This window comes from Zalophus californianus, chromosome 4 (assembly GCF_009762305.2).
Source record: "Zalophus californianus isolate mZalCal1 chromosome 4, mZalCal1.pri.v2, whole genome shotgun sequence".
NCBI classification, from domain to species: domain Eukaryota; kingdom Metazoa; phylum Chordata; class Mammalia; order Carnivora; family Otariidae; genus Zalophus; species Zalophus californianus.
In genome coordinates this window covers 87,270,929-87,293,973 of record NC_045598.1, presented here as the reverse complement: position 1 = coordinate 87,293,973, position 23,045 = coordinate 87,270,929, and the positions used below count along the sequence as shown (strand labels likewise).

Here is a 23,045-nt window from a genome sequence, read left to right as displayed (position 1 = left end):
AGAGACCGGTTCCTCAAACTGAAAGACTAGATTCCATAGCGGTGGGAGAGCAAAGTGATCTTTAAATTCCGGGCAGCTGCTGAAGGTATTAAAAACAAAAAATTTCCATGGAGAAGCGCGAGCATTTAAAAAGTCGTCAAAGAAGGTATAAGGGGCCTCAGCCGCGTGAAGAAAAAGGCTATAAACCCAAGGACAGAAGACACCACTGCTGCGCTTGTGCGAGCCGGGAGCGAGTCTGGGCGTGGCGCCCGCGCGGTCTGGAGCTGAGCTCGCTAGGGTCCTGTTACCCGGCCTATTGCGAAAGCTCATTTGACTGGCTGGCTGGGAAGGAGGACTTGGTGTGGGATTAAGCGAAGTGGTGTGTGCTTACAGTCTTGGGATGGTGAAACCTAAAGATAGGAAATTCTTCGACTCAGTAAGGTGCACGTAGGTGGGAGAACTTAGTTAAAGGAGCAAAAAGTTAAGAAATGTGTTTTGTTTTCTTGAATCATCGTGCATATAGCGGTCAAATAGGCTCTGGCCAGTGTTCATTTCACGGAATTGGCGGCCTCTAAGGAGATATACCCTAATGAATATAAATAATTATATAGATAAATCGATCGATCGGTAGATCTTCATATATTTAATTCTAATAACGACCCTAAGGGGTAGGTACTCCTTCCCATTTTACCTTTAAGGACATTGATGTAAAATGAAGTAAAAGTCACACAGCTAAAAAATGACAAAGCTGAGATTCCACCCTGCTTAGTGTAACTGGGCATTACACTTTAATCCACTATCCTGTCTAGTTTCTGAAGGGAGTAAGGCAGAGATCATCCCAAGAAGTGAATCAGAAATGTCTCCGTCAGTGTGATGATTAAATTTTGGATATGAAAATTTCTCTTTGGTTGCTGTGTGAAAAGTATAATAGAAGCCAGAAGACAGTTGGGCTACTACAATAGCCCAGGTGGAAAAAAAAAAAAATTGCTTGAAATAGTTTGGCAACAGTGGATACAGAGAGAAGAATCTGGAACTGAAATATATTTGGGAAGTAGAATTGATAAGAGTTGTAGATGAAGAAAAGTAGTTAAGGATAGTTCTGGGTTTTCAGCTTGAGCCCCAAACTGTTCACCATCTAGGTGGATGATGATCATGCCATTTTTTGAGCATGAGAAGAGGGACTAAAGTGTAGCTAGATTAGGGACTGCAGGGAAGGGTGGGAAAGGGAGGAACACATATTAAATTTAAGGTACCTAGTCAATATCCATGTTTCAAGTAGGCAATTGGATGTAAATTTGGTATTCTAGAGAAATATCAACACAGGATGCACATACAGCATCAACACATATAATATTTACCAAGGGATAAGAGATAGTGTAGGCAGGGAGAGAGGGGCCCAGTATTGATCTATGGGGCATGTCAATGTTGGGAAATGGAGGAGAGAGGAAGAACAAGATAATCCTTTCTCTCTTGGCACTTACATCCTAGTAGTAAAGATAGACGATAACATGTAGATAAGTAAATAAGTTCCTTTGGAGAGTAATATGTGCTTTTGGGGGAAAAAATACGGACAGGGTAGAGGGATAAACTGTGATTGGAGAAGGCATGCTACTTTAAGCACTATCCTTTGTAGGCTTTTGTCCATGTCTTTCACCATTAGTAAAATGATCAGCATATCATTTTACTAATATCATCATATCTTATCCTTCCCTTCAATAGCTCAGGCAGATTTCATAATTTCTTAGTCACTTTCAGTTAATAGTCCCAGTGGACTCAAAATGTCAACTCTAAATTATATTCAGTCCTCACTTTTTACCCTCTTCTCATATCAGCCTTCACCTAAGAGATAGGAGGAAGATATAATTTGCTTTCATCTCTCCCACGTTCAAGTAGAAGTGGTCTGCTCTGTGTTGCACATTTCTCATTTTCTTTTCTTGGGATACCACAGAGGTTCCCAAACTTTCTCAGCTCATGGTGCTTTTATTGTCTCAATAGTTTTTTTCAGCAGCATCCCTTGGTGCCTCCTCACTTCCTGTTCCACCCTGATTTTACACAGCAACAGGAAAAAAACCCAGGTTTGCAAAGATTTTTAAATTCAAAAATATTTCAGGCTGGTGATTCATGTAGTGTCTGACAGATTTTGAGTATTGCCGTTTCCCTCAAATATTGAAACTATTCCATAGCAGGGGCATCTGGCTGGCTCAGTCTTGATCTTGGGGTCATAAGTTCAAGCCCCATGTTGGGTGTGGGGATTACTTTAAAAATAAATAAATAGAAGTTAAAAATAAAATATTCCATAGCACCTCTGTGATGTAGTTGGGGCACCTGGGACACCTCAGCCACAGTTTGAGAACTGTGACTCTAACTACTTTTTGGTTTTGATTTTCTTCATTGCAAGGTAGGAGGAGGAAAGTGAGAGGTGAGGAGTATCTTACTTCATTGACCAAATGTTGATTCTTTAACTCACTCTGATTCTCTCTGGTTCTATCTGTTGATGGACGCCTCTGCTAATGTTTTTTAGTGGCTCATATTCATCAATTCCCCCTCTATCACTGAGTACCTTTTCAGGCAAGAGTAGCTTCCCCCCTCCCCTTTGGTCTTTGGTTTACATCTCCAGTTTACCTCACTTAGCCATGTGTCTATTTGGGCATTCCTTTCAATTTCCAAACTTCCTATTTTTTCCCATGAAGCCTGGAGAACTCCTGGGGCCTATTTCTGGTATTTCTGGAAGGCCTTGGAGAACCTGAGAAAAGAATTTACTTTTTTTTTTCCTCTGTTTTTTTGTTTTGTTTGTTTGTTTTTTTTACTTAAGATACAATTGACATAGAGCATTATATTAGTTTCAGGTATACAACATAATGATATGTTAGTATACATTACAAAATGTTCACCACTATAAGCCTAGTTTACATCCATCGTCTTACATAGTTTCAATTTTTTTTCTTGTGATGAGAACTTTTGAGATCTACACTCTTAGCAACTTTCAAATATGTAATACAGTACTAATAACTATAGTCACCATGCTGTACATACATCCCCAGGATTTATTTATTTTATTACTCAAAGTTTATATCTTTTGACTCCCTTCACCAGTTTCTCCATCTTCCATCCTGCCTCTGGCAACCACCAGTCTATTCTGTGTATCTATGAGCTTCGTTTTGTTTTGTTTTTGAGTCCCCATGTAAGTGAGATCAGATGGCATTTATCTTTGACTTATTTCACTGAGCAAAATGCCCTTGAGATCCATCCATTTTGCCACAAATGGCATGATTTCCTTTATTTTTATTTCTGAAAAATATTTCAAAATATTTCATTATATATCATACATTTTTTATCCATTCATTCATTCAGAAATACATAGGTTGTTTAGTCTATATCTTGGCTATTGTAAATAATGCTGCAGTAGATGTGGGGATACATGTATCTTTTTGAGTTAGTTTTCTTCAGCTAAGTACCCAGAAGTGGAATTACTGGATCATATGGTAGTTCTATCTTTAATTTTTTGAGGAGCCCCCATACTGTTTCCCATAGTGGCCAACAGTGCACAGGGGTTCCCTTTTCTCCACGTCCTTGCCAACAATTTCTTTCTTTTCTTTCTTCTTTCTTTCTCTTTCTTTCTTTCTTTCTTTCTTTCTTTTTCTTTCTCTTTCTTTCTTTCTTTCTTTCTTTCTTTCTTTCTTTCTTTCTTTCTTTCTTTCTTTCTTTCTTTCTTTCTTTCTTTCTTTCTTTCTTTTTCTCTTTCTTCTTTTCTTTCTTTTCTTTTCTTTCTTTCTTAGGATAGCCATTCTAAAAGGTGTGAGTTGATGTATCATTGTGGTTTTGATTTGCATTTCCCTGAAGATTAGTGATGTTGAGCACCTTTTTGTGTGTCTGTTAGCCATCAGTATTTCTTCTTTGGAAAAATGTCTACTTAGATTTTCTGCTCATTTTTAATTGAATTGTTAGTGTATATTTTTTTGCTTTTCAGTTCTATGAATTATTTGCAGCCAAAGTTCTAGAGAGATTATGTGGGAAGCAAAGACAAAAGAAACATTAAATTCCCTTACTACTTATAGCCAGCCCATTAACAAGTCCTTGAAACAGGCTGACATCCTCTAGGAACTCAGCTGCCTCAATGTTAGTACTTTGCTAAGGTCAAAAGGTAATCTTAACCCAACCCCCAGAATACTGTAAATCTACTTTAACATATAAAAATACTTTTGGCGGGGTACCTGGGTGGCTTAATTGGATAAGCATCTACCTTCAGCTCAGGTCATGATCTCAGAGTCCTGGGATTGAGCCCCATATTGGGCTCCCTAGTCAGCCCTCTGCTCGTGATGTCACTCTCTCTCTCTCAAATAAGTAAAAAAAATATATATTTTAAAAAAAGAGTACCTTTGCAAACTTCCTTTATCTCTACCTCCCAAGATATTTGTTGGCAGTCATCCCCTAAGCATATGACCCACAGATAAAAATATGAAGGGTCTCATGACTCAGGTTTTATTAGACAGTAATAAATGACCTTTTCTAACAATAGCTAGTCCCCTCAAAGGCCCTGGAAGCCTTGCTTTCAAAATTCCTAGGAGACTTGCTCTCCCTAACCACTTCCCAACTTGAAAGTATATAATCAGCCACTCCTCATGACCCCAATGCAGCTCTTTCTGCCCACAGGTCTTGTCTCTGTGCTTTAATAAAACCCCCTTATTGCACCAAAGACATCTCAAGAATTATTTCTTGGCTATTGGCTCCAAAACTCAACATCTTTCCTACATCAAGAGACATAAGTTATCCTTATTTCTTTACCTTGTACTCCAAAATGTACTTCTGTCTGGCTCCTGATCCCATCAGTCCATAAAGTAATTCTTGCTAGGGTCAACACTTACACCAAGTTGCTAAATCCAATATACGTTTTCAGTTCTCATTTTAACTTTTCAGCAGAACTTGAGACATTTGACCACATTCTTTTTGAAATGTCATCTTCCCTTGGTTTACAAAACATACCATTTCTCTTACTGTTCTAGCTCACTTTCTCTCTGGCCTGACTCTAATTTTCAACTTCATTTTTTTCTCCTTTGTTCCCTAACTTTGAACCTTCTTTCCACCTTTGCTCTTAAATGATAACCTTGTTTCTTATTCTCATTGAAAAAAATTGAAGACTTCCATACCCATCAGTCATACTTGCATTTGTGCTTCTTAGTTAAGGCAACCTCTTACTTCAGAATTAGATCCCCTGCCTTCTTGTGTACTCTACTGAATCATTCTCATTCAGTATATATGCTATTATCATTTTGATTTTTTTTTAAAAAGCAAAGCAAATGATGTGGAGAACAAAGGCAAAGGAAATATAGGGAAAAAAGTAAACTTTCTCACAACTTAATAGCCCACTGACAAATACCTGGGACATGCAGAGTGACCTTTCTCCAGAAAATCAACTACCTCAATGTTAATACTTTGCTAGAGGCAAAAGGCAACCTTAGCTTGATAATAGCCCAACCTCCAGTACCCTAAAAGTCTTCTTTAACATATAAAAATCCCTTTGGAAACTTTCTTTATCTCTACCCCCATAATGAGGGAGCAAAAGGCAAAATGAGGGCATAGATAGCACAAGCTAACACCCAGCAACACTCCCCCCCCCGCCCCCCGCCCATATGCGTGACATTCCTCAGGCATTCCAGGCTGCCCTAGAACAAAGGAAAGGAAAAAAAAAAATGGTTAACTGATGGAGATCACAAGCAGGACCTGAGCCTCCATTAGTTTGCAACTGTCTTAATGATTTACAAGAAAAAGGCAGCCTCCAAAACCTATAGACTCAATTTACTGGAGCCCTAACATCACCCTCCTCTCCGTAGGATAAAAAACCTTACATAATCAGTCTCTCTTTTACAACCCCAGTGCAGCTCTTTCTGCCTGCGGGTCCTTTCGCCCTACTATAATAAAAACACTTTTGGCACCAGAGACGTCTTAAGAATTCTTTCTTGGCCTTTGGCTCCGAACCCCACAATTCCAAACCATATCAGCCCCAAGATATATGTTAGCAATCATCCTCCAAACATATGGCCCACTGATATATATCTGAAGGGTCTCATGACTAAGGTTTTACTAGACAGTAATAAATACCCCCTCAAGATCCTGGAAACCTTGCTTCCAACTCCTTAGGGACTGAGGCTATCCCTAACACCCTCCCAATCTGAAAGTATATAAAATCAGTCACTCCTCACAATTGCAGGGCAGCTCTTTCTGCCCATGGATCTGTCCCTGTGTTTTAATAAAACCATCTTTTTTTGCACCAAAGACATCTCAAGAATTCTTGACCATTTGCTCCAAAACCCCAATATTTCATATCAGCCAATATACAAATTTAAAAGAAAACCTTTTGTTTCCACTTCCCTCTCCAGCCATTTCTTTCTGTTTATAGCAAATTTGCTAGAAATAATGGTGTATGTTTGTTGTCTCCATTCTTTTTTCTCCCATATTTTCTTTAGTTTTGTTAAAAGAAAAACAAAACAAATGACAACAACAACAACAAAAACTGCAGGCCCAAAATGGTATCACTGGGCCAAGTCACCAAAACAAGGCTTAATACATAACCTAATTATAGTTTCAACCTCCCCTAGACATACAATCCTAACTGGTCAGTCAGGAATTTTCTTTTAAGTATCAATGAGGTAATCTGCCAGATGGGCCCTTTCTTGCCCCCAAAGGAAGATGAGGTAATCCACCTAATAAGACCTCCTACCATTCCCTATAAGGGAAGGTGACCTTGCCTGGGACAATCTTTTCTTTCTCTTTTTTTCTTTCTTTCTTTCTTTCTTTCTTTCTTTCTTTCTTTCTTTCTTTCTTTCTTTCTTTCTTTCTTTCTTTCTTTCTTTCTTTCTTTCTTGATTTCTTTCTTTTTCTTTCTTTTCTTTCTTTCTTTCTTTCTTTCTTTTCTTTTTCTTTCTTTCTTTCTTTTTTTCTTTTTTCTTTTTTTGCTAATAAACTTCTTGCGCTACACTCCTTCCTATGAAAACCTTTTATTTTGTACAACTCCTTGGAGCTCCCCTACCTACTAGATGGGATATTGCCTGATTCATGAATCACTTACTAAAACCAATTAGATCTTCAAATTTACTCAATTGAATTTTTGTTCTTTAACAGATTTGGTGGCAGCAGTGGGATCCAAAGCAATTTCCATCAACATTGAGGGACAATGAGAAACACAAGCATGGTGCCCTGCTAACCCTTTTGAATTCACTGTCTTTCTTGCTGTTTTCAAAGGCCATTGGTGAGTTCCTCTGAGTTTGAGCTCTGTGCTCTGCATTTGAGCTCCTGATCTAATTGGCTTTTTTGTCCAGGGTTAACAGGTCACTCTAGACTAACATGAAGCACTAACGGATCATTAGCCAGCCCTCAGTTCAGGTCACAGTTCCATATCAGAATCCCTTCCCTCGTTCTAGTCTGCAGTCCCCATTTACTGGGGTTTGCTGGTTTAGTCCACATTGGACTAGCCAGAGCTGGACTGGGTTAGACTTAAGAACCAGAATGAGTTCAGGATCAGACTGGGTCTGATTTAAGAACCATAATGAGTCTGGGATTGGACCGGGTCTGATTTGAGCTGGACTGCATTTAGTGTGAGGCCTTGGTGTTTTAAATAAAAACTAGTTGTTAATGGGGAATCTTGGAAGCCAGAAATAAAGCTGCAAATATTGGTGGTCATGGATTGAGCATTTAAAGGCTTTGCCACCTCAAGAAGTCTCCCACTATAGGATAAGTTGGTTATGGAATGGGTTAAACTGACACTAGGTCACTTGCCAACTTCAAGAAAATTGCTGTGCAATGAGGTACACTGTAAAACACCCCACAAATACCATCCCCATGGCACATCCCTCTTAGATATTAGTTTGCCTCTAAGAAACCTAGCTAAAAGGCCTAGCTAAAAGAAATAGGATTCTTTATATCTAGGGAGTTGAGCACATTGCCTCTGGCACACCTGCTTATTTTGTGTCTAAGAACTATAGTCCTGGTAGTTGGAGATATCTAGCAAGATGGAACAATTTTACTAAAAACAACCTGGGATTAAAATGGCTATTAAGGGGAATGTTACAATTAGATAAGATCATTTAAGAACACTTGTACTTAATGGTTCCCAAATTAAATAGAATGGGATACTTATTTTTTTTTTAAGATTTTATTTATTTATTTGACAGAGAGAGACACAGCAAGAGAGGGAACACAAGCAGGGGGAGTTGGAGAGGGAGAAGCAGGCTTCCTGTGGAGCAGAGAGCCCGATGCGGGGCTTGATCCTAGGACCCTGGGATCATGACCTAAGCCGAAGACAGACGCTTAACGACTAAGCCACCCAGGCACCCTTGGGATACTTATTTTAATTTACATGCAGAAGTCTCCAAAAATTTTCAAACTTTCAAAGTCATTTCAGTGGAAGATTCATTGCAAAAGACTAATAAAAAATTAAAGAGAGAAAAGGTACCTAAAAGATTATAAGACTTTTACCCATTCTGAAGAAACTATTAACAGTTGCCTTTTAAATTAAAACCACTCAAGGCTACAGGTAGTCCTCTTCAGGTATCTTTCACTCTTTAGTCAAAGACCAAACTAAGGGCTATAGTTAAGAATTTTTTAAACCCAGGGAGGATCCTCAAAAGTTTCTGTAAATAGATTGCCTCCTGACCCCATTCAAGAAAGGAAGATAAAATTTCACATTGTCCCTCTCCTTTCCAAATCCAGACCAATTGGTTATTGATTCTTTCTCTCCCAAGATAGCTATTTCCTTTTTGTTTATCTACTTTTTGCATCCTAAGAATTTGGCTTGATTTTTTACCTGCCTGGGATGTGCAGGTTATTGGTTCTTTCTTTAGTTATCTTTGGGAGTAACTCTAAATCTTGTGAAGATAAAATCTTTTACACCCTCTTTGAGGACACCTCATAGGTCCATGAAGTTGTTTAAAACTGCCAGAAATATTTATTGTTTGTCCAGGCTGAAACATGACAAGATATTTGTCAAGATATTGATATCAAGATATTAATAACTCTATGATCAGAAATTTGACCAAAGTGGAAGCTGATATTCAGAGCCTGATGGGAAGTTTTTTAGGCATTGTCCCATAGGCTAAATGTAACCAAAAGGAAAGAAGAAATTCTAATGTAGGTGGATGGGTGCATCAGTCCTTTGATATCATTGGCAGCAACTAACCTAATTGAGGAATTTAAAGCAGTTTTCCTTATTTACAAACCTAGTCTTTACAGGCCCAACAGTGTGGTTACAGAAACAATTCAGAATCCACTGATCCTTTTTACCTATTCCCAAACCTCCCTTATTTATCTCAAGAGGTTTGTAAGTAAAACTTGTAAAAACTCTGGCCTCAAGGGAACAAACATCCTAGGAACATCCTGCTTTATTTTTTCCTTTGAATTATAAATGTTGTACCTAGGGTCTTCCCCAGAACTTTTATCTAGACCATATTTTTTTTTTTTTTTTTAAGATTTTACTTATTTATTTGACAGAGAGAGAGCACAAGCAGGGGAAGCAGCAGTGGGAAGCAGAGAAGCAGGCTCCCCACTAAGCAAGGAACCCAATGTGGGGCTTGATCCCAGGACCCTGGGATCATGACCTGAGCTGAAGGCAGATGCTTAACTGACTGAGACACCCAGGTGCCCCTGGACCATCTTTTTTTTTTTTTTTTTAATTATTTTTTTTTAATCTTTTTTTTTTAAAGATTTTATTTATTTATTTGAGAGAGAGAGAATGAGAGATAGAGAGCACGAGAGGGAAGAGGGTCAGAGGGAGAAGCAGACTCCCCGCTGAGCAGGGAGCCCGATGTGGGACTCGATCCCGGGACTCCAGGATCATGACCTGAGCCGAAGGCAGTCGCTTAAACCAACTGAGCCACCCAGGCGCCCCCAAATTTGCTTTTTAAAAAGATGGTCCAGGGCGCCTGGGTGGCTCAGTTGGTTTAAGCGACTGCCTTCGGCTCAGGTCATGATCCTGGAGTCCCGGGATCGAGTCCCACATCGGGCTCCCTGCTCAGCGGGGAGTCTGCTTCTCCCTCTGACCCTCTTCCCTCTCGTGCTCTCTATCTCTCATTCTCTCTCTCTCAAATAAATAAATAAAATCTTTAAAAAAAAAAAGCAAATTTGGGGGAGGTAATTCTTATCAAGAAAAATACAAAAGCAGAAAGATTATTTAGAACTTGATTTGTTAAGGATAAATAACAAATCTTAAGTGCCTTCTCCACAAATATTACAAAAAGCTTTAGCCCTCTATACAGGTAACTTTAGCTTGTTCCATTTACCAGAAAAACAAACCTAGATCTATCTTTTATAACTAGTGAATTTTACACCAATTTCATGGCAATAATTTTAAAACAGAAGCTATAAGGTCTCTGTTGCATCTGAACATACAGTTAGTGTGTATCCATATCTATGTTGTAGATGTGTGGTATTTTCTACCTCCGGATGGTATTGCCAAAATTAATTTGTAAAAGCTCTGCTTAATTGGCTTAAACAAACAAGCACTTTACATAAATTAGTATTCATAAAAATTCTCAGAAATATAATAGAAACTAACCCCATGTTTTTCAAGTTCTTGTGATCTGGTATAATCTTCAGTAAATTAAAGTTAGTTTAATGAGTTCATTGGTTTAACTAAAACAGGCATGTCTTTAGAGTTATCAACATTGAATATAATTCTGGTAAATAACCTTTATTTTAATACTTAAATTTATTTACTAATTAAATTCATGTAATATTATTTGTAATTTGTCAGCAAAACTAATTTAGAATTATGGTTGACTTTGGTGTCTCATAAAGTTTTTGTGCATAATCTAAGCATAATTGTTAAGAACAAGTAGGTTGAATAGATATAATTTTAGGTAAATTTTTTAAATAGTTTCCCCAAACCTTGGTAACTTGAAACCTTAAAGTTTTGCTAAGTGATGAGTTAAGTTAAATTCATTGAATATCTGCATCATTTCCTAATAAGATAATAATGAAACATTAATTACTGAGAATAGGTTTATCTATTTTTGGCTTCATAGGACAGAGAAACTAAAAGATATTTGGATGTGTTAGTGCTACATTGGAAAAGGCACATACTTCTAGAAATTATGAAATGTGTTTATAAATTTGCCAACCTAAAGAATGCTGGTGTTACAGGGTTGTAGTTTTCTTGTCTCACAGAGGTGAAGAATGAATCTCTTGGACACAAAAGGGTGCAGTGATAGTTTAAGTTAAGGTAAGAACCCAAAGAAAGCCCTCTAGAGTGAGAGGGGTTGAATGGGTTGCCAGTGAGCTTTTATGGTCAGTCTTTTATTCAAAACTGGTGAGGGAACCTAAATCTTCTTGATGTGACCACTGATAGCACCATGATTACTTCTCCTTTGAATATCTCATCAGTAATGTTTAAGACAAATGAGGTGGTCTGGTTATGTTCCCTTATCTCTGGTTTCCTTACACCTCAGCATTTCTGGGATTTTTGTGAGCTTGATCGCATAGACCCCTACTTGTCTCTCCCTGCCTAGCCCTGCCTGTCCCTTACTCACTGATATAACGGTTCACAATTGCTTACATCTAGTTTTCACTAGATATTAAGGTTTCTAAGGGTTAAGAATTCTAATTAATGTATGTGATTAAAGCTACTAGAAATAATAAGGGCAACATCTTCTTATACCAAGAAGTAGGATGTGTTTTCAATAAGAGAAGATATGAGAAATTGAGATGCATTTTTTGTTGAAGGAAAAGAAAGTAATTTTGTCCTAAAATGAGGCTGGTTGTCTAAAGAGGAAAAACGGGGGCGCCTGGGTGGCTCAGTCAGTTAAGTGTCTGGCTCTTGATTTTGGCTCAAGTCAAGAACTCAGGGTCCTGGGATTGAGTCCCATTCCAAAGTTGTTGGACTTTTGGTCTGCTTTTGATAACAGATTATGAAAGTTTCTTTACCTTTTAAGTGCTCTGCCTAGAAACAGTGATTTTGTGTTTTATAAAAATAATTTCCTGTGTCTGCTGTCTTTATTAGGTTTTTGATTACCTAGGAAAACTGAGTGTTCTTAATATTAAAGGAGCTAAATTTTGCTAATAGATAATTATTAAGTTTCATAATAATCTGTGATACTATTCAGGCAAGCACTTTATTTTTTTTTGTAAGATTTTATTTATTTATTTGCCAGAGAGAGCTCACAAGCAGGGGGAGGGGCAGGCAGAGGGAGAAGCAGGCTACCAGCTGAGCAAGGAGACTGATGCTAGACTTGATCCCAGGACCCTGGGATCTTGACCTGAGCTGAAGGCAGATGCTCAACCAACTGAGCCACCCAAGCAAGCACTTTAAAATTTTTTGTCTGTGTGTGATTTTAACAAACTTCCCAAAATCAAATTCTAAATGAAGTCTTTTGTCCTAGAAGAAACTAGAATTTTTCCAGAAGTTTCCCTTAACATTTCAAAGGATTTGTTAACCTAATTAGGCTTATTTGATATGTTAAATTATATGGGAAGCATTGTCAAATAATATCTAATATTATGCCTTCCTTATATTGTATTTGTATAGGTATATAAGAGTTCTAGAAATCATGTGAAATTTCTAGACATATGTGTCCTGATATAACTTTATCACTTTATATTATTCTTTTACCTTCTGAAGTTGCTCTCATCAAAATTGAGGTTTGTACTAAAAGGACTAAGCCTGAGTATCAAGGAGATGCTTTAGCTGACTTTCATGCAAAGGCAGCAGAAACAGAACCTGTAAAGATTGTGTCACATATGGATGAAGTCTATTCTGCTTCTGCAGAAAATGACCCTTTGGTGCCAGACTTTTGCCATCCTGATGTCCTTGCCACATGGCAACAGCCTGCTTCTAAATCAAAGAAACAATAATTGTAAATTAAAAGAACACTTAGGGCTGTGGGCAACCCAAGATGGCTGCACAGTTCTTTCTGGCTCCCTGGCAAGCCTCACTTTTTTGGTGTTTTCATTCCTTCACCCACTCTGGTGCATTCAAGATGACTCAAATTATTAATGGACATTGATGGGAAAACTTTTATAAAATTGCAAAAATAGTCTACCAATAATGTCTGACTCATCATGTTCATAATCCTGGAGAAACTATTTTATTTTGTTTTGTTTTTCAAGAGACTTCACACTTCCCTCTGGACCCTTTGAACACCTGCAGTTGGACTTCATTCAACTGTCACTTAGTATGGGTTACCACTATGTTCTTATTCTTATATGTGTGTTTTGCAGATGGATTGAAGCTTTCCCTTAACTGCAAGACTGATGTCCTCATAGTGGCAAAAAACTATTAGAAAATGTGTTTTCTACTTGATATACCTTCCATGATCTCCAGTGATCAAGATACCTCTGCTTCCCTGGGAAAATCTTATAAGCCTTAATGAAAACCTTGAAAACTTTTTGGAATTATCACTCTCCCCATCACTTCAATCATCAGACAAGGTTGAGAGAACTAATGGGATCCTCAAACGGAGCCTTTCTAAACTTGCCAAAACTACTGGGCTTCACTGTTCTAAGATATTGCCCTTGGTCTTACTGACTGCTAGAAGTTAGCGCTTTGGGAAGTATAACCTCACACCATGTGAGATAGTCATAAGCAGACCAATGTCTATTGGTGTACAACCTTCTGCCGATCCCTTGTTGTCTCATACTGGTATGACTGACTACTGTACGTCTCTCATATCTTATGCTCAAGCCTGTCAACAGGTTATAGAAGACTCTGTGGATCCCAATTTAAAGGATCCTGTTGGTCACAGTCTAAAGCCTGGTGACTAGGTATTCTGGAAACATCATCAGAGGAAGACACTTCTTGAGCTCAGTTGGAAGGGACTTTAGCAAGTTTTCCTGACTGCTGACACTGTTGCAAAACTAGAAGACACTGGAGATCTCTGAATCAAATTGACAAGGAAGAGGAGTAGCTGACATTGAAGTAACTGATTCAGCCCAAGACAATGGATCAACTTAATATTTTAACTAAACATGAAACTCTTTCACCTTGTTTTCTTTTCCTTTACTTTGGCATTGCCTAGAAAGATAATGCCCTCATCTGTATCTCTCAGGCCATTGCTAAGAGGGGGAATCTAGAATTTATTTCAGGTTAGGAGAAAATCTAACTGTGCCCCTAATTTTTCACAAGCAAAGTAAGAGATATCTCTGGTTGACTCCCCCGAATTTACATTGCTGAGTTAGAAAGGACCTACCAAGGAGGCTTTCATAATTTAGGATTCACTCCTTATAGGAGGACCCTATTTCCCTAGTTAGGGATAAATGCAAATGAGCCTATGACCAAGAACTTCTCCTTAACTCTTAATTATTGAAGAATCTGCTGCTGAAGTAATAGTGGCCCTACAAAGATTCTTAGACTCTATGGCCAAAGTTCTTGATAATAGAATAGCCCTTAATTATCTTTCATCTGAGCAAGGAGGTGTCTGTGTTGTGGCCAACACCATTTGCTGTACCTGGATTAACACTTCTGGGGAAATTAAAACTCAATTACATAAAATTGGGGGGGAGCCACTTGGCTTAAAAGGTTCACTTTAGGTGGGGTGCCTGGGTGGCTCAATTGGTTGAGCATCTGATTCTTGGTTTCAGCTCAGGTCATGATCTCAGGGTCATGAGAATGTGCCCTGCATCAGGCTCTGTGCTCATTGCGGAGTCTGCTTGTCCCTCTCCCTCTGCTCCTTCCCCTGCTCTCTCTCTCTCTCAAATAAATAAATAAAATCATAAAAAAAAAAAAGAAGACACTTTAGGGCAGTCTTTCTTTTACTTAATATTGATTTATATTTATGAATTTATGAATTATATTTATGTCTTGGGGACTGTGGCTTTGGGAATTATTGTTTATAATCTCCCTGGCACATTGTAGCCTCTCAAAAACTGAAAATGCGTATTTGCAGCTGCTAACTACCAAGCAGATGATCTCCCTGTACTTGAACCTCAGAGGAGAAGCCAAGAAAATGACTGACTTAAAGAATGTGAACCTGAAGCCATGACCTGTGAATATCACAGAGATTAAGCATGACTTATAGATACCACACAAAGGAAAAACACAAACTGCAAGAATTTTAGAGCAATAGCTGAGAGTGGTTCTGATGCCTTAAATTCTGATCACATCTCTCTCAGTTAAGCTGAGAGTCTGAGCAAAAGGGAGGAATTGTTAAAAGAAAACCATAGGCCTGGGGCACCTGGGTGGCTCAGTTGGTTAAGCGACTGCCTTCAGCTCAGGTCATAATCCTGGAATCCCAGGATCGAGTCCCGCATTGGGCTCCCTGCTCAGCAGGGAGTCTGCTTCTCCCTCTGACCCTCCCCCCTCTCATGTGCTCTCTCTCTCTCATATAAACAAAAAAATCTTAAAAAAAAAAAAGAAAACCATAGACCCCAAAATGGCTTCACTTAGGTCAAGTCACCAAACCAGAGCTTAATGTATAATCTACTTGCATTTTTTTAAAAAGATTTTATTTATTTATTTGAGAGAGAGAGAAAAAGAGAGCATGAGAGCACAATAGTGGGGAGGGGCAGATGGACAAGCAGACTCCACCCTGAGCATGGAGCTAGATACAAGGCTCAATCCCAGGACCCTAAGATAATGACTTGAGCAAAAGTCAAGACACTTAACCAAATGAGCCATTTGCAGTTTTAACCTGCCCCAGAAATGTAGTCTTAACCAGTCAGGAATTTTCTGTTAAGCACCAATTAGGCAGCCTGTCACATGGGGCTTCTCTCTCCCCCAAGGGAAGATGAGGTAATCTGTCTAAGATCCCCTAAGGGAAGGTAACCTTGCCTGGAAAAATCTTTTCTTTTGCTAATAACGTCTTGCTCCACCCTCCAACCTAAACTTGCTGACTGGGGTGCCGCCTGATTCAGGAGTCACTTCATAAAGCCAATTAGATCTTCAAATTTATTCCATTGAATTTTTGTTCTTTAACAGTTTATTCCAATCAAGTTAACAACCCCACTATTCTACTGAAATTGCCCTTCTCAAGGTCACTAATGACCCCTACATTGCTAAATCCAATGGTTATTTCTCAGATCTTATCCTATTTGATCTATCAATATCACTAAACACAGTGGTTTACTCTCAGCTGTAAAAACAACCAAAACAAAACACAACCCCAAATCTAAGCTCCCTTCATTTGACTTGCTGGGTACCACACTTTCCATGTTTTCCCTCCATCATTCTGGTCACTCTCTTTGTTTCTTTTGCGGGTTCCTCCTCGACCTCTGAATGTAGGAATTTCTCAGGGTTCAATCTTTTATTCTTACTCTACTCATCCTACAGATAATCTCAACAAGTTCCATGGCTTTAGAAACCATCCATATATTGATGACTTGTAATTTATATCTCCAGCCTTTACCTCTTCCCTGTATGCTTCAAAACCATAAATCTAAGTGCTTAAACACCTCCTCCCTGTTGTATAATAATCATCTCAATCACAGCATGTTTAAAACTGAGCTCTTGATATTTTTTCTAAACCTCTTAAATTTTTTCTATCTCAATCACTTTTGATTTCTCTTTATCTTTTATATCCCATGACTCTCCATTCAGCAAATTCTCATTTTACCTTGAAAATATCTCAAAAATTGGACCATTTTTCTCCATCCCCACTGTTACCACCCTGTCAAAGCCACCATGAACTTTCTGAAATTGCAATAGTCTCGTGGCCATTCTACTTTTGTCCTTGCCCCCTGGACAGACACAATAAGGCTCAACAATTATTCCATGTATTCTTCATTTACCAACTCCCTTGTTTTTAGGTGGGACTATGTAATTCATTCTGGTCAATGACCTGCTACTGAAAGAAACGTGTCAATTCCAGACTACATCATGGAAGAGTAGATGTGAAAGTAGTGATGATAGAGGCCACACATTGAGATTATAGAGATAAGGCAAACATAGGCAGACAGGTAAACTTAACATAGAATACCTAGTTACCATATCAGTAACAACTGCCTTAGGAAATTGCTGGACTTTCACCAAACTTTGCATAATTAAGAAACAATTTTTATTATGTTAAATGCATTGATAGTTTAGGGTTTTTTGTTTTTTTCTTTAACCATATCAAAGCTAATTCTAGTAATACACTCTGATGGTTCATTTTATGTATCAACTTAACTGGCCACAGGGTGCCCAGATTAAGCATTATTTCTTGGTTTGTCTCGGAGGGTGGTTTTAGATGAGATTAGCATTTGATCTGGTGGACTCAGTGAAGTAGCTTGCCTAGTCCACTACAGGTAGACATCATACCATCCTTTGAGGGCCTGAATAGAACAAAAGGTGGATGATGTAAGAATCCACCCCTTTTTTCTTACCTCACTGTTGAACTGGAATATTTTACCTCTGGCCTTGACTGGGATTTATACCATCAGCTCCCCTGGTTCTCAGGCTTTCAGATTTGGACTTTTATACCACCAGCTTTCTTGGATCTCCAGTTGATAGAAGGAAAATTATGGGACTTTTCAGCCTCCATAATTACAGGAACCAATTCCTCAAAATTAGTATCTATCTTCTCTATGAATATATAATTTTTATTTATTATAAGATTTTAAAATTTATATGCATATTGAAGAATATATATTATAGTATATATTAGTCTTATAATAAGAATATATTTGGGAGGGGAAGATGGCAGCAGAGTAGGAGGACCTGAAGCTGACCTTGTCTCACAAATAAAATTAGATAACTCTCAAATCATCCTAAATACCCCAGAAATTGATCTGAAGATTGACAGAAAAAACTCCACAACTAAAGGTAGAAAAGAGGCCACTTTGAAGAAGGTAGAAAGTGCAGAGATGTAGCTTGGGAGAGAAATGGATCGTGGCCACTGTGGTGGGAGGAAGCCATGGTTGCAGAGAAGGTTGAGAGATAGACTAACACTCAGGAGCACATGAGGAAATGAATCCCTATAGCAATTGGCTTGGAAAGCGAGAGAGCCTGAATTTTTTAAGTTCTCTAACCAGTGGGGCTTAAAGCCTGGAGTTTTAAAGGTCAGCATGCTTGGCTCTGGGAAAGCTTGGAGGACACTGGGGCTTCTCTTGCAGAGAAGGCAGGCAAACAGTCCACTGACTTATACATAGAAACAGCCTTCTGAAGAGTGCCTGGGGCATAGAGTGGGGAGGTTAGTTGCTTATCTTGGAGCATTTCCCAGAGAGACAGCATTAACAAAGAGAACTCTCCAGGAACAAAGGAACTGGCAAGCACAATTTCCCTCCCCCTGCCCCTCAGCATAAACACAGAGCCACCTGCAGGAACCAGTACAGGGCTGGCTCTCCCTACCTAATTTGCTTATGCTAAGCACCCCCACCCCATGCTCTGCAAGAATCACCCTTCCCAGTCACAGATGCTTCAGTCCCAAAGTGCCTGGGACCCCTCCCCCAGAAGACCAGCCCAAACCCCTGCCAACACCATGTCTCCCAGCCCAGTAGTTTTACAGCACCTCAGTTCCAGCAGCAGGTCTCTTTTCACAAGCAGACCAGAACACACCTAGTTAAAACATGCCACATTCAGGCCAGGGACCAAACACTGCCCGCAACAGACAGACAGTCTCTGCAGACGACTGGCTTGAAGGATAAAGCAGCTGTGATAGAACAGCAGAATGCACGCAGCACAGTTGGTTATACTTTCGGAAGTGCCAATGCCTGGGGAATGGGGAACGCTACATGGCAGGGCACTAAAAGACTTCATCTTCATAAATCCATTATTCTCAAGAACAGGAGCTGTAGCTAACTTCCTTAACACACAGAAACAGGCCCAGAGACTGAATACCACTGAAATACTAACAATATAAAGTAAATAGTATGAAAAAGTATATGCCAACAAGTTGAATAACTTGGAAAAAATGGATGAATTCCTAGAAAACTATAACTACCAAAACTGAAACAAGAGGAAATAGAAAGTTCAAACAGACTGATTACCAACAAAGAAATTGAATCAGTAATCAAAATAACTCTGAACAAACAGAAGTCCAGGACCACATGGCTTCACAGGTGAATACTACCAAATATTTGAAGAGTTGATACCTATTCTTCTCAAACTATGCCAAAAAATAGAAAAGGAAGGAAAACTTCCAAATTCATTCTATGAGGCCAGCATTATCCTGATACTAAAACCAGATAACACCAGAAGAAAAGAGAACTACAGGTCAGTATCTCTGATGAACATGTATGCACAAACTCTCAACAAAATAATAGCAACCCAAATCCAAAAATACATTAAAAACATCATTCACCATGATCAAGTAGCCTTTATTCCTTGGTTTCAACCATGTTTAAATATTTGCAAATCAATCAACGTGATATGTCATATCAGTAAGAGATAGGATAAGAACCATATGATCATTTCAAAAGAAGCATAAAAGTATTTGACGAAGTACAACATCCATTTGTGATAAAAACCCTCAACAAAGTAGGTTTAGAGGGAACATACCTCAACACAATAAACGTCATATATAAAAAAAAAAAACACACAAAAAAACCCAGATAACATCATCAGTGGGGAAAAACTGAGAACCTTCCCCTAAGGTCAGGAACAAAACAAGGAGGCCCACTCTCACCACTTGTATTCAACACAGTACTGGAAGTCCTAGCCATAGCAATCAGACAACAAAAGGAAATAAAAGGTATCCAAATAGGTAAGGAAGAAGACAAGTTTCACAATTTGCAGTTGACATGATACCATATATATATATATATATATAAAACCTGAAAGACTAAAAAAAAATCTGCTAGAACTGATACAGGAATTCAGTAAAGCTGCAAGATACAAAATCAATCTATAGAAATCTGTTGCATTTCTATACATCAATAATGAAGCAGCAGAAAGAGAAATTAAGCAATCAATCCCATTTACAATTACACCAAAAACCATAAGATACCTAGGAATAAACCTAACCAAAGGCGTGAAAAACCTGTACTCTGAAAACTATAAAACATGTAGAAAAAAATTGAAGATGACACAAAGAAATGGACATTCCATGCTCGTGGATTAGAAGAACAAATATTGTTAAAATGTCTATACTACACAAAACTATCTACATATTTAATGCAATCCCTATCAAAATACCAACAGCATTTTTCACAGAACTAGAGCAGTCTTCAAATTTGTATGGAACCACAGAAGACCCCAAATAGCCAAAGAAATCTTGAAAAGAGACAAGCAAACCTGGAGGCATCACAATTCCAGACTTATAGTTATACTACAAAGCTGTAGTCATCAAAGCATTAGAGTCCGGGCACAAAAAAAGACACATAGATCAATGGAACAGAATGGAGATCCCATAAATCAACCCATGAACATATGGTCAATTAATCTTCAAAAAAGTAAGCAAGAATATGTAGTGGGAAAAAGACAGTCTCTTCAACAAATGATATTGGGAAAACTGGACAAGTATATGCAAAAGAATGAAACTGGACCACTTTCTTACACCATAAATAAATTTAAAATGGATGAAAGACCTAATTTGAGGCCTGAAACCATAAAAATCCTAGAAGAGAGTACAGGAAGTAATTTCTCTGACCTCAGCCACAGAAACATTTTTCTTGATGTATTTCCTGAGACAAAGGAAACAAAAGCAAAAATAAACTATTGGGACTACATCAAAATAAAAGCTTCTACACAGTGAAATAAACAATCAACAAAACTAAGAGACCAACTAAACTAACTAAATGGGAGATTATTGCAAATGACATAATCCAATAAAGGGTTAGTATCCAAAATATGTAAAGAAGTTATACAATTTAATACCAAAAAAAAAAAAAACCAAACAACACCCAATTTAGAAATGGGTAGAAGACATGAACAGATATTTCATCTAAAAAGACATCCACAAGCCCAACAGACACAATATTGTCAATATTAGTAATCATCAGGGAATACAAATCAAAACCACAAGGAAATATCACCTCACACCTGTCAGAATGGCTAAAATAAAAAACACAAGAAACAAATATTGGCAAGGATGTAGAGAAAAAAAAAAAGGACCCTCATAATGCTGTTGATAGGAATGCAACCTGGTGCATCCACTCTGGAAAATAGTATAGAGGTTCCTCAAAAAATTAAAAATAGAACTGCCCTATGATCATAATTGTATTACTGGGCATTTGCCCAATGAATACAAAAACCCTAAGGTGAAAAGATATAGGCACCTCTATGTTTATTGCAGCATTATCTACAATAGCCAAAATGTGAAAGCAACCCAAGTTTCCATCAAAAGATGAATGGATAAAGAAGAGGTGTTTTATATATATGTGTATGTGTGTGTGTGTGTGCACACACACACACACAATGGAATATTAACCACAAAAAAAATGAAATCTTCCATTTGCAACAACATGGGTGGATCTATAGGGTATAATGCTAAGTAAAATAAGTCAGAGAAAGACAAATACCATATGATTTCATTCCCATGTGGAATTTAAGAAACTAAACAAAGGAACAAATAAAAAAAGACAAAACAAAACAAAACAAAAAACACCCAGACTCTTAAATATAGAGAACAAACTGATGGTTACCAGAGGGGAGGTGGTAGGGGCATGGGTGGAATAGATGAAAAGGATTAAGAGTGTACTTATGGTGATGAGCACTGAGTAATGTGTAGAATTGTTGAATTACTATATTGTATACCTGAAACTAATATAACACTGTATGTTAATTATACTGCAATTAAAATAAATTTAAAAATTTAAAAAAAGATTAGTTAAACTTTACATTGTCCCCAAACTAATAAGACCACTGGCTCTACGGACAGTTCCTCTAATGTGAAATTTCTTATGGCAGCAAATAAACCTATGTTTGTCAGACTATAGATGTGGTATGTTTTGGTGGTCTTTGAGCAGATTTTTAAATCATTTTTGAACATCATTTTCTGTGCCCAGCACGCTCAAGGACATTTAAAAAGACAGACCAAATACATTGACAAATGGAAACCAGCATGTAACTGAGTTGTTACAGGAAGCTGTGTAAGAAAGCAGAGAAGAAAAAAATAAAGAGACTAATTTTTATCTCCCTAGTGCTTTGAGTTGCTCCATTATTTGATTCTAATTCATGTTTTACCCTTACATTCACCTTATGCTACAGGGAAGTTGAAGTATTTATTCTTTTTTCAACACATTCATATATTCTTCTCTATATACTTAGATATGCTGCATATCCCAGCCCCTTAATGATGATTTTTTTGGTCTTCATACAAATACAGACTTTGATGACCTATATATTTTGTACCTTCTATTATGGCACTTACAGTTTCCTTTGTATTATAGTCATTTATAAGTTTGATTTGATTATTAGATCTAAAAATTTTTTTAAATATTTTAAGTAATCTCTACACCCAATGTGGGGCTCAAACTGACAACCCTGATTCAAGAGTCACATGTTCCATGGACTGAGCCAGTCAGGCACCCCTGATTATTAGATTTCATCATTATGTCTTTACTGGAAAGTTGCAATAGCCTCCTGATCAATTTCTTTGTTTCCACTCTATACACCTTACAGTCTATTCTCCTCACAGTAACTAGTGTGGTCTTTAAAAGATACAAACTTTAGGGGCGCCTGGGTGGCTCAGTTGGTTAAGTGACTGCCTTCGGCTCAGGTCATGATCCTGGAGTCCCAGGATCAAGTCCCACATTGGGCTCCCTGCTCAGCAGGGAGTCTGCTTCTCCCTCTGACCCTCTTCCCTCTCGTGCTCTCTCTCTCTCATTCTCTCCCTCTCAAATAAATAAATAAAATCTTTTAAAAAAAAGATACAAATTTGATTGTGTTGTTTGAACCTGTCAATTGGTTTCCTATCACTCTTGGAATATGAAGTCCTTATCATGTCCTCTAATCTGTTTCTTATGCACTCCCCTTTAGTCATTCTGGCTGCAGTGGGGGGGTAGGGGTGATGGGGTAGAGGCAAGGAATGAAAAATAGAATCCTTCCTTGTGGCCTTTGTGTTTGTTATCTCTCTTTCTAGTATTCTTCTAGATGCTCATATCCCTCACATTTATTCAACATATATCTGTTCAGATGTCCTTTCCTCAGAGGATTTCCATTACTGATCTGGAAATAGTGTACCTCCTCACCTTCCCATCACTAATCACTTATCCTGATGTATTAAATTTTG

At 38.1% G+C, this 23,045-nt stretch overlaps 1 long non-coding RNA gene across 1 annotated transcript; it reads left to right on the top strand.

Annotated features, from left to right (window-relative positions):
* The first annotated feature begins 3 nt into the window (after positions 1–3).
* On the top strand, positions 4–14,602 carry LOC113929721. Its single transcript, XR_003522299.2, has 3 exons — positions 4–85; positions 7,096–7,222; positions 13,183–14,602. It is a non-coding gene; the product is annotated as an uncharacterized LOC113929721 (long non-coding RNA).
* Positions 14,603–23,045: the final 8,443 nt, after the last annotated feature.